Source organism: Choloepus didactylus, chromosome 1, assembly GCF_015220235.1.
Source record: "Choloepus didactylus isolate mChoDid1 chromosome 1, mChoDid1.pri, whole genome shotgun sequence".
Classification (NCBI taxonomy): domain Eukaryota; kingdom Metazoa; phylum Chordata; class Mammalia; order Pilosa; family Megalonychidae; genus Choloepus; species Choloepus didactylus.
The window spans coordinates 220,314,999-220,327,080 of record NC_051307.1 but is presented as its reverse complement, the minus strand read 5'-3'; the positions used below and the strand labels follow the sequence as shown (position 1 = coordinate 220,327,080).

Below are 12,082 nucleotides of genomic sequence, written 5' to 3'. Positions count from 1 at the left end.
TATAGTTAAAAAGAGAGATAATATATATCTTTAAGACAATGCAACATTTTAAATATTTCCCAGATTAGTCTAAAAATATATATACCCTAATTTACAAATTAGTCCAGAACAGTGTTTACAAACTTCGTGATTTCTTTTTAAAATTTTTATTGATATTACACAGTTATGAAGGATGCTAATTCTGTTACTTAAGCATCAATTTAAAAATCTGTCAAAAACTTTTTGTAATAGGCTCATGATTATACCAACACCCATGCTGAGTCAAACAATGCAACAGGATGGCAAAGAGATGATGCCTTGCCCACCAGGGGTATGATCTAATGGAAGACAAGATATGGTCATATAAAATGGTGAATACTGATGAATAATGATGACTCTGGCACTGGTCTAATTTCTCTATCTACATAAAAACCCAGAGTACCCTAAGAGTGACCCTAAGAGTTGAGTCCTGTTGTTATCCACATTTTACCCAGGCTTTCTGACAGCAGGGCCTGCACTCTTTTTTTTTTTTAAACCGATTTCTTGAGGTATGAGTGACATCCAGTAAACTACATGTATGTATACTATGTAGTTTGATACATTTTCACATACCGACACACATACACACATACCTATGACACTGTCACAATTAAGATAGTGAATATATCCATCACCTCCAAAAGGTTTCTTGTGTCCCTTTATAATCCCTCCTTCCTGCTCCTCCTCGTCTCCCTGCGCTCCAGCCCTAAGCAATCACTGATCTTTCTCTGTCATTACAGATAAGTTTACATTTTCGGGACTTCTATATAAATGAAGTCATACAGTACTTACTTTTTAAAAATCTTGATTCTTTCATTCAGCATAATTATTTTATGATTCATTTTTTTCAGTTATCAATAATTCATTACTTTTTTACTGGGGAGTGATATTCCACTGCATGGATATGCCACAATTAGCTTATCCGTTCACTTGTTACTGGACAGTTGATTTGTGTTCCAGTTTTTGGCTATTACAAATAAGGCTGCACTGAACATCTGTATACAAGTCATTATATGGACACATGCTTTCACTTCTCTTGGGTGGAATACCTAGAAGGGAAGGACTGGATCATATGGTAGGTATATGTTTAACTTTTTTTTTAAATGCCAAACTGTTTTCCAAAGTGGATGTGCCATTCTACATTCCCACTGATAGTGTATGGGACTTTGTTTCTCCTCCACATCCTTTCTCAAACTTGGTATTGTCGGTATTTAAAAATTTTAACCACCTAATAGTTGTGCAGTGTAACTCACTGCAACTTTAGTTTCTATTTCCCTAACAATGCTGAGTTTCTTTTCATGTACTTATTTGTCATACACATATCTTCTTTGGTGATGTGTCTGTTCAAATGCTTTGCACATTTTTATTGGTTGTCTGTTTTCTTAATTATGGACTTTAAAGAGTCCGCTACATATTCTGGATACAAGACATTTGCAAATATTTTCTCCAATTTTGTGATTTGCCTTTTAATTTTCTTAACAGTCTCTTTCAAAGAGGAGAAGTTTTTAATTTTAACAAAGTCCAAATTATCCTTCTATGAGTCATGCTTTTGGGGCTGTAACTAAGAAATTGTTGTCTAACCCAAGGTCAGAAAGATTTTTCCCCTGTTATCTTCTAGAAATTTTATAGTTTTAGGTTTTACAGATAGGTCTTTCATCTATTTTTAGTTAATTTTAATATATGGTGTAAGGTATAGATTGAAGTTTTTTTTTTTAAAAAAAAACCTATGAATGTTCAGTTGTTCCAGCAATTGGGAAAGAATGCCGTTTCTCCAATGAAGTGCCTTTTCACTTTTGTTGAAAATCAGTTGTCCAAATAGGCGTGGGTCTATTTCTGCACTCGCTATTCCGTCCTATCGATCTATAGGTCTACCTTGATGCCAAGTCCATACTTTCTTAACATGTAGCTTTATGGTAAGTTTTGAAATTAGATACTGTTAGTTCTTCAACTTTTGTACTTTTTCAAAGCTGTTTTGATTATTCTAGGTTCCTTGCATTTCTATATCCATTTTAGAAACAGCTTAGCAATTTGTATGAAAAAGGCAGCTGAGATTTAGATTGGTATTGGATTCAATCTGTAGATCATTTTGGGGAGAACAGAGGTCTTAACAATCCTGAGTTTACCAACTCATAACAAATTCCTTCATGTGATCCTACCTTCAAGATCCCAGATTTTTTTTACTTTCAGGGCAATAAAATGTGTATTTTACCAGATTAATGCCAGTTTTTACATTACTACTTACTTCACTCACTTATTAGAAAAGAAATGCTGAAGATACACCAGACTTTTTTTGATGACTGAGGATCATTTTTGGTTAATCTACTGATACCTTCAAGGGTTCCAAAGAGCAGAAGTTTCCTCTAAACAGACTTCAATTACTCATAATGATGCTGAGTTTTTAAGGAATGAGAAACAAGATGAGAATTATATGTCATACAGGAGGAAGAAATCAAAGATGCTATCTAATTCATAAATTCAACACACACGAAGTGGCAGACACTGTACAGAAAATGGCGGGGGGAGGAGGGGTGAAAGTCCTTAGGTTTAATTTTTGAGGGAGATAAAGTAGGGCAGAAGAGGGTTATCAAAGACAGAAGGGAGGTGACAGAGAAGGCTGCACAGAGCTGCTTGCTATAATATAGGGAGGAAAAAAAATCAGTTGCCAGGGGAAGAAAGCCCACTTAAACACCACAGACTCAGATGGCTGAAGACATAATTTAAAAATAGAATCTCCAAAGATGAGTGTAACTTTCCACTAACACCTGGCCAGAGAATTTTTGTCCACATACATATAAAGAAATCATTTTGTATTTGAAATGGATACTAATAAATATCTTAAAACAAACAAAATCATTAGAAAAGTCTAAAGGTTTAAAATCAAGTGAGAAATGTCAAGGGCAAATACAGGGGATGATATAAATAATATTTATAAACAGCAACCACAACACTTAGGTGAAACTTACTGTGTCCCAAGCACTGTACCAAATACTTCACTTACATTAACTCAAGCAATCCCTCACCACAGTCTTAGGAAGTGTATGTCACTTTTATCCTCACTTTATAGACGAGTCAGTTGAAGTCCAAAGATGTTAAGTCACTTGCCAAAGTTCAAACAGGTACTTTGTAGCAGAACTTGGATTTGAAGGAGACAATCTGCTTCCAAAGTCAACTCATACTTTATAAAAAGCTCACTTCACTTAAGGAAAATTACTACATTTACCATTTTCAATGGGTTTGATGTCAACTTGGATTTGAATCTACAAGTTTTAGTTGTCTTAATAGCAAACAGAATGGTATTTATGGGACACTTTACACACACTTCACTCATGATTCTATTGGAATTATATTAAAATATCCAAGTGGGTAAACAAACTATGCCAATATTCAGTATAACTGCTTAAATATTATGAGTTTCTAATGATTTTGTTTTTTATGACGAATTATCTGTATACAGAAACTCTGGGAAATAATTTTGAGACCAATCTAAAAAGAAGCATGCTGTTTACAAATGATTTATTTGAGAGTAACTTGCAATTCATTTAAAAAAAAAAAACAAGCAGAACCTGACTGGTAAAAAGTATTGTATATGAATTATGAAAGTAATTTGAAGTTGCATATTTGCTGATATAGGTGAAGGGACTGGTGGATAATGATAGACAAAAAAAATCTGGCTGGAAAGACAGGAAAGATTAATCATAGGAAGTATAAAATTTACTGTTTAAGACATTTAAGTAATTGAAGACTAGACTGGAAAATAAAATATAGTGCAGACAATAGTATAAATAGTTATTTAGTTTATATTTGTTAGCACTTACTAACTAATGCTAAAGATTTTGCATATATTATCTCACTTAATTTTGGACAATATGTATTATTATTCACAAAAATAGGTGAGCGACAGGTGCTAAGAAATGTTAAGTAACTTGCCTGAGGTCACAGAGAGTAACTGTTTGGTTCCCTGTTGTCCATCCCCAGCCCCCACCCCCAATCCATGCTCTCGTAGGCAAACAGAATACTGTGTTTACAACACTGTAAGATCCCTCACTACCATTCCTGGCTCAACTTCTAGTGGCGCTACATTGTAATATGCAAGTTACTAAAGAAAATATCCTGATGTCAAATTTTGGTTAAACAATGTGGGTGCATAATAGAGCTGCCATTGGTGGTGATGTTTTCGGGGACCTGTCTGCACGGGAATTGTTTTAAAAAACATAACTCCTCATCCTAAATAAGTATGTCAGTTGCCGCAGAGCTCTAATGATCATTCCTGTCAAGACAGATAAATGACTAGAGGGGCAAGAGGTGGGAGGCAGGGGCCACTCAAATGTGAAGAGACAAGGTGTTGAAGTCTCAAACTCCTATGATTGGAGACTGTATCCTAAAATAAGAAAAATGCAGGTGCCCATTCATTCCCTGGTCTTTGCTTATTCATACTAATTCCATGTCCTGTTTTCTTTTTCTCCTCAAATAAAAATGAAATTTTCAGCTAAATCCCTGGACATTTCTGTATATCTCATATTAATGAGAAATTTCAAGTTTAAGTAATAAGATTGCCAATAACAAAAATTCTTAATTTAGCTTCTACACTGTTTCATAAATAAAGCTTCCTTAACACAGGCTAATCAGGAAATATTTCTAATAACTTAAAAAAATTATTATGAAATAATTCTAGACTTACAGAAAAGTTGCAACAGTACAAGGTTCCCATATTCTCTTCACCCAACTTCCTGCAATGTTAATGTCTTATATAACCATAGTAAAATAATCAAAACCAGGAAATTAAAACTGATACTCTATTAATAACCAAGCTTCTGGCCTTAATTGAACTTCACCATAACTATTATTTAAAGGTATGCAATTTTAAAATATCAGCTTGTTTTCCTCAGTGAATATTTCTATTATCCTTTAAGATATTATGGTGAATCTTCATGCTATCGCTAAATAACAATCAGCTTGTTCTATTTCCCAAGTGATTCTTCATTAATTACTCATTGCACGAAGTAATGAATTGGTCCCGTCCCCTGACAGCAATACGTGTTTGCAACAGTATTCACAGGCTGAAAGGCAAACAAACACCAGGCACAATATTGTGTAATGGCCAGGAGTCCAAGCCTGGGTCAGGCTTTTTCTAACAAAGCAAAAATTGAAAAGAAAGTTTTGTTTTTCATTTCAAAAGAAACCCCCCCCCCAGTTTTGTTTTATGAATAAGAAATTGAAAATAAGTGTTTTGGCTTCAGTGCATGGAAACTTATACAATCTAGAATTTCTTCAGCTGTGTTACTGAAACGTAGGTTATATGGCTTTGAATCTTTCAAGATTATGAAATTTTACTGCATGCTTTTTTGATAAAATGATAGGATATATACATAATTATTTATTCAATTCCGAGTTAATAGCATTAGATGATATTTCATTTAAGATATCAGAAAAGATAAATGTTTAGTTCTTTAAAATATGGCTTTGTTCTTGATAGCCTCTGTGTAAGTCTCATTACTGTCAGTCTACCACCACAATGCTGTATCACAAAAAAGACAGTTGATAATTAATTTCATGCAAATACTCTCCATATTGTAATCAATCAAGCTGTTGTATAGTCTTTGCCCATATACTTCAAAAAAAAAAAAAAAAAAATGACAGCAACTGCTGCCTGTAATTTTGTTATTTAACCAAACCATCTCTTTGTGAAGTACTCATCTACTTTAATGTCTTTTAAAAAAAAAAAAAAGGACATCCACAGTGAAGTTTTAAACTGAAAAGAATATCAAAGATAATTGGAAACCATGATTAAGCCTTCACTTCTACCGTATTATGGCTCTGGAAACATAATCAAGTGGCTAAAAGGGTAAAATAGATTTCTCCTACAGAACCAGTTTTCATAATTAAAATTGAATATACACAACTGATAATTAGGGATCATTTAAACAGGCTAGTCTTGGTTATAATGGCAGCTATATTTAAATTAATTTGGGGATTTATAAGTAGCACCAAGTTTGTGTGGGTTGAGTTGTAACCTGTGACTGGTTTTTTGATAACAGTGTATTTTGGCTGGTTAAGCTATTTAGATACTTGACTTCCAGACAAGTAAGGTGGTTAAAGGTAGTAAGAATTTATATGAGAGTCTTTACCAATAACAGTGCTGTAGTTATAGGGAAAGATAGTCTACTGATCGTTGAGCAAAAGCAAGATGAGCTCAAATGTTGGGTGTGCTTAGTAACATTTACGTTTTCTAGTTATACAGTATTGATTTTGGATATGTATTGTTAAGATTTGGGGGAAGGGGGTATTTATCCTTATTGGGGGATCTGAGCTTCCTGGAGCTGTGTTTTAACACCATCTAAATATATGACTGAATAACTGTTACCATAAAATAAATTACTGTAACTGATACTCATGGTATTGTGAGTCAAAAAGAAAAGATGTGATTATTTTTATTACTTCTTTCTGCAAAACCATACTTGACTTCCTATGTTTAAGTATGGAACAATCTTTTAAAAAGATTTCTATCAAAGATAGTCAAACTGTAATAGTTGAGGCCCCATTTATCTGGAAACAGATAAGCTGACAAGCCTCTTTCCTCAACAGGATGGATGGATGGATGTGTGTGTGTGTGTGTGTGTGTGTGTGTGTGTGTGTGTGTGTGTGTGTGTGTGTGTGTGTGTGTATGGGTGTATCACTTGTTTTCATTAACCTTCTTAGGCTCTCTCATCTCACCTTTATTCCATAGGACAGGGACTCATTACCCTCATCTCTGGAGTCCCATAGATAGGTTCTTTCACAATTCCTTAGACAAAGAAGGCAGGCAAGTATCTGATACCTAAATGGATACCTACAGTGTAAAGATTGTTTGACCATTTTACCCTTGTGCAAAGAATGGGGGCAAAATGAACTGGCCAAAATTATGATCCCAAATTTTCATTCCTAGCTCAGTAGAGGATAATATGACTCAGGAACGGCACATAGGTTTTACCTCATGGGTCAACATTGAATTAACTGTACATGGCTTTCTGGTGGCCTTTGTTAAGATGGTTTCCAAGGTTTTATTGAGACTCAGTTGGAGTGAGGGCTCTGATTCCCTGGTAATGTCTGCCAAGGCAGAGCAAGACTAGAGGCAGCACATACACTGTGCATATCGCATATTTAAACCAAACATACTAGACAAACACCAAAAATGCTCATAAAAAAAAAAGTTTACAAGTCTTAAGAATAAGTAAAAACAATCCAACATCCCTTTTCAATAAAAACACTTCAAAAGGTAGGAATTGAAGGAAACTTCCTCAATATGATAAAGAGCATATATGAAAAACCCAGAGCCAGCATAGTGCTCAGTGGGGAGAGACTGAAAGCCTTCCCTCTAAGATCAGGAATGAGACAAGGATGCCCACTGCCACCACTGTTATCTAACATTGTGCTAGTAGTTCTAGCCAGAGCAATCTGACAAGACAAAGAAATAAAAGGCATTCAAATAGGAAAGGATGAAGTAAAACTCTCATTATTTGAAGATGATGTGATCTTATATTTGGAAAATCCTGAGAAATGGATGACACAGCTACTTGAGCTAATAAATTTAGCAAAGTAGTGGGATACAAGATTAATGCACATAACTCAGTAATGTTCCCATATGCTAGAAATGAACAAACTGAAGAGACACTCAAGAAAAAGATACCATTTTCAATAGCAACTAAAAAAATCAAGTACCTAGGAATAAACTTAACCAAAGATGTAAAAGACCTATACAAAGAAAACTACATAACTCTACCAAAAGAAATAGAAGGGGACCTTAAAAGATGGAAAAAAGTTCCATGCTCATGGGGTAGCGTAGGACCATGTTGGAAGTAAAGTAGTTATCTTAAGGTAGTTGTCTTTTTCTCACTCCCTTGTTATGGTCTGTTTGAAATGTTCTTTTATTGTATGTTTTTTAAATTTTTAAAATTTTTTATATAGTTCTTTAAAAAAAAAAAAGTTAAAAGAAGAAAAAAAACAAGGAAAAAAATACGCAAAGCCACTTTGAGGAGCTGGTGGAGAATGCAGGGGTATTGGCCTGCCCCACCTCGATGTTTGCTAATGTGCTCACAGACATAGGAGACTGGCAGTTTGATGGGCTGAGCCCTCTACCACAGGACTTGCCCTTGGGAAGACTGTTGCTGCAAAGGAGAGGCTAGGCCTCCCTCTAATTGTGCCTAAGAGCCTCCTCCCAAATGCCTCTTTGTTGCTCAGATGTGGCCCCCTCTTTCTAGCTAAGCCACCTTAGCAGGTGAAATCACTGCCCTCCCTGCTACGTGGGATCAGACACCCAGGGGACTGAATCTCCCTGGCAGTGTGGAATATGACTCCCAGGGAGGAATGTGGACCCGGCATCGTGGGATGGAGAACATCATCTTGATCAAAAAGGGGTAATGAAAGGAAATGAAATAAGCTTCAGTGGCAGAGAGATTCCAAAAGGAGCCGAGAGGTCACTCTGGTAGAAAACAGCACAATTTGGGAGCCAGCCCTCCACTGAGGTGGCACCCTTGGACCAGCAGCAGAAATGGGACTCAGCAGAGGAAGGAAATCTGACAACTCTGCAGTGCAGATGCTGCGGAAATAGGAGGCTACACACTCAACACATCTTTTCTGGTATAGAAGCAGGGAATAAAACGCCTTTCGCTAATAAAAAAAAAAAAAAAAAAGTAAAAAGAAAGCTAATACTCCCCCCCACTCCCCTTTTAAAAGAGGTTATATGTGAATATGTAGCTGGATCTCTTGAAATCAAATACTCCAAAGAAGCTACAACTCACAACAGGCATTTTAAAAAAGTGCTTAATATATATCTATGTTTGATAATCTGATTAAAATACAGGAAATTCCCCTCTTTTCATACACTTTGTATCCACCAAAAAAAAAAGGTATTATGACTCATCATCAGATCTTTTATCTGACAGATCATATTTAGCTCATGTTAGTTACAAACCTGTATAAGCAGGAGAGAAATGAGTTGTAAAGGCCTAAAAGAAAGAAGGTAAAGGAAGAATCCTGGTGTGTCTTTTAGTGTTTTTTGACAAAGGACCCTAACCCACTACCTCCAGGCTACAGGATTCAAGAGGTAGTGTTAAATCTCACCTTCAGTTATAAGGAATGAAACCTGAAAGGAACCTACCAGATGTCATCAGTTTGGCTCCACAGCGGTAAGGACAGCAGGACACTTGGCAGCTAGGTACACAGCTCATAAATGACCAGTTACCAGAGGAATCCAGAGCTCCAGAACCCACACACTTCCCATTCATCCACTCCTGCCTTTGCTATACATGATGCTCACCCATCCCGACATGATTCTGTCAGCTCTCTTTTTCAGCATCTGTCTATATCTTTTAATTGGCCCAACTATAAGGTGCAAATATTTTCTAAGCACTTTGTTTACTGATTGGCTCTCATCTCGAAGTAGGAGGTATCATATATTTTTCCAATTCTCACATTCCTTATTTGAATCTCCTTCTTTCTCTCTCCTTCTCAGTCAATGGTTCTGAAAACAGGAAAACACTGCTCATTACTTTTATAACTGGATTAGGAAAGCTGTGGAATTCTAATTTATTTTCTTTCTCCATGAAGTGTCCCATATTTTTGAGGATGCAAATTAAGAATTCAAATGTTCTTGTAGTTTTGAATTATTAAAAGATGCCTGCTTCATCACAATATGATTTTGCTAAGCTCTTAATCGTCATCTTAGACTCTGATTTGATTAGTAATCTGAAAATATAATAAATACTTTGCTCTTATTTCCAGGTGTTTTATTTTCATAATTGACATGTTATATTTCATTTAGGTTACAAGTTTACAGTGGCAAAAATTACACACACACACACACACACACACACATACACGCAACTTGTACTCTGCTATCATTCCCTTCTCTATCTTCACTACGCCTTTATAGGAATCTACATTCTAACCAAACATGTCTACTGTAGACACCAAATTCTCCAAGTCTCATGAAATGGTTTAGGTGGAGAATCTGAGCAGTGAGCATCTTCTAAATTCCTATTATTTTGTTTATGTTATTAAAAGTATGGGAAAAGTTAGTGGTGGGTGGAGTGGTATTTAACTAACATTAAAATAAGAATCAATAACAAACAAGTTATTTACTCTTCAACTTGAATAAAATATAGCTGTTTAAAATATTTATAAAATATAAATGAAAAATCTAAGCGATTATTTTATACTCTGTAGTATTAAATGATAATCCATTAGCACCTGATTTCATCCTACAAAATCATCAGCAAAATGTCATACTCTTAAATAACCAAACTGATTTTATTTTTGTTCTGCTTCAGCCATTGCATATGAGCTCAAATACTGCATTTCTTCTGATTACTGCTTTGTAACTTGGCAATATTTTGTGGCTAGAAGCAAAACTTTTGGACCTTGACAATATTCTTACCAATTCTCTACACTGCACTATAAACTAATGTTGAATGTTAAGACAAGAGAAAAAATCTGACATTCTTTCAGGAAATTTTATCCTATACCCTTTCATAATTTGCTTACTTTTGACCTAAAGCTAGGTAGGTAAAAATCTATATGGTTATAAAGGGAAAACATGTTTATACCTATGACTACACTTCTTAAGGAAACTACTGTAATTATAAATAAAGCAGTACATATATACAGTTATAAAGATATGCACTGAACTGGAGAAAAAAACTGATAACCTTCATACAATTAGCAAATAGTTATAAACACTTGTGGTGGAAAAGACTATAATGAATATAAACATAAATATGAACAATCAGAAGGTAAAGTTCCTTCCTGCAATAAGCAATATCCTGTGGGGAGTTAGACACAAACGTGTGGAAAAATGTGGTCCTGGCTCCACTCATTGCCATAAACTATCTCTACTACCTGTAAGAAATGGATAAGTCTAGCTTTCACATAGAGACAGCATGGAATAAAGAAAATGGAGACAGAACCAGCTTAAACAAGCCCTATGGTAAAGGGAAGAAAGAGAGAATCTGTGCCAGCTCCTTATATGGAAAAGTAACCATGGTTACTGGAATGTAAAGAGCTATGAGGTAAAATCAGAGGCAGGAACTCCCGGCAAAAAAAAAATTTTAAACTGAACTCTCTCGGATAGGCTGGTCAGTTCAAAATCTCAGTAATGAGCTAGTTGGCTCTCTTGGATAGGCAGTACAAATTAAAATCTCAAAGATGAATTAGTTCTCTCGGATTGGCTGTAACCTCTGTAGTACCCAGTCAATGGGGAAACGGGAGGGACTTGCGCATTAGAAGTAGGTAATTTAAAGATCACCATTCTCTTCCTCTGGCGCACCAGCCTACCATGTTTTTGGCTGTGTGTCCTTTCTTGCAAGATCGTAAATAAATTCTTTTCTCCTCCAGAACTGTGTGAGCATTTTTTGTATAATGCTTGTTTCAAACACTACCCAGGATTGGTGACTTGAGAGCTGATTGTTAAAGTGAACACTCTTTAATACCTGCCAAAGTACAGCAGAGTGATGTTTGGGAGAGGAAGTCTAAGCAGCATGGTAACCAAGGTTTTTATGCTGTAGTTCAAATTAGGAAATTAACACAATCTGCAGTTGCATATAATATGACCTCAACTTCTTATTAACCTTCAAAAACATGAAATAGCAAAAGCATTATTGAAGACACTGAGCTTTGTGGGAAAAACAAGTGTAAAATTATTAAGATTATCAACTCTGGAGTCAGACTGCCTGGGTTCAGATCTTGGGTTCAAATTCTAAGATCCCATTAGTACATTTACAAAATGAAGATCAAAATAGTATCTACCTCACAGAATTGTCATGAAGATCACAGGAGACAATCCATCAAAAATGGTTATCACAGTGCCTGGCACACTGTAACTTTGAGAAATGTAACTATTATTATTGTTCTATCATTCTTACTGCTATTATTAATTAACAAGCTTGCAAAATAAAAGGGATCTAGAAGCGGGGCAAGATGGCGGAGTGGTGAGGTGTACATTTTATTTACTCCTCCAGGACAGTAGGTAGAAAGCCAGGAACTGCGTGGACTGGACACCACAGAACAATTTGACTTTGGGCATACTTCATAC

General features: G+C 35.6%; 1 protein-coding gene across 5 annotated transcripts in view; it reads right to left on the bottom strand.

The window, feature by feature from the left end:
- SLC25A26 (solute carrier family 25 member 26) overlaps nt 1-12,082 on the bottom strand; it is a 218,695-nt gene that overhangs the window by 16,665 nt on the left and 189,948 nt on the right. The window lies entirely within an intron of this gene.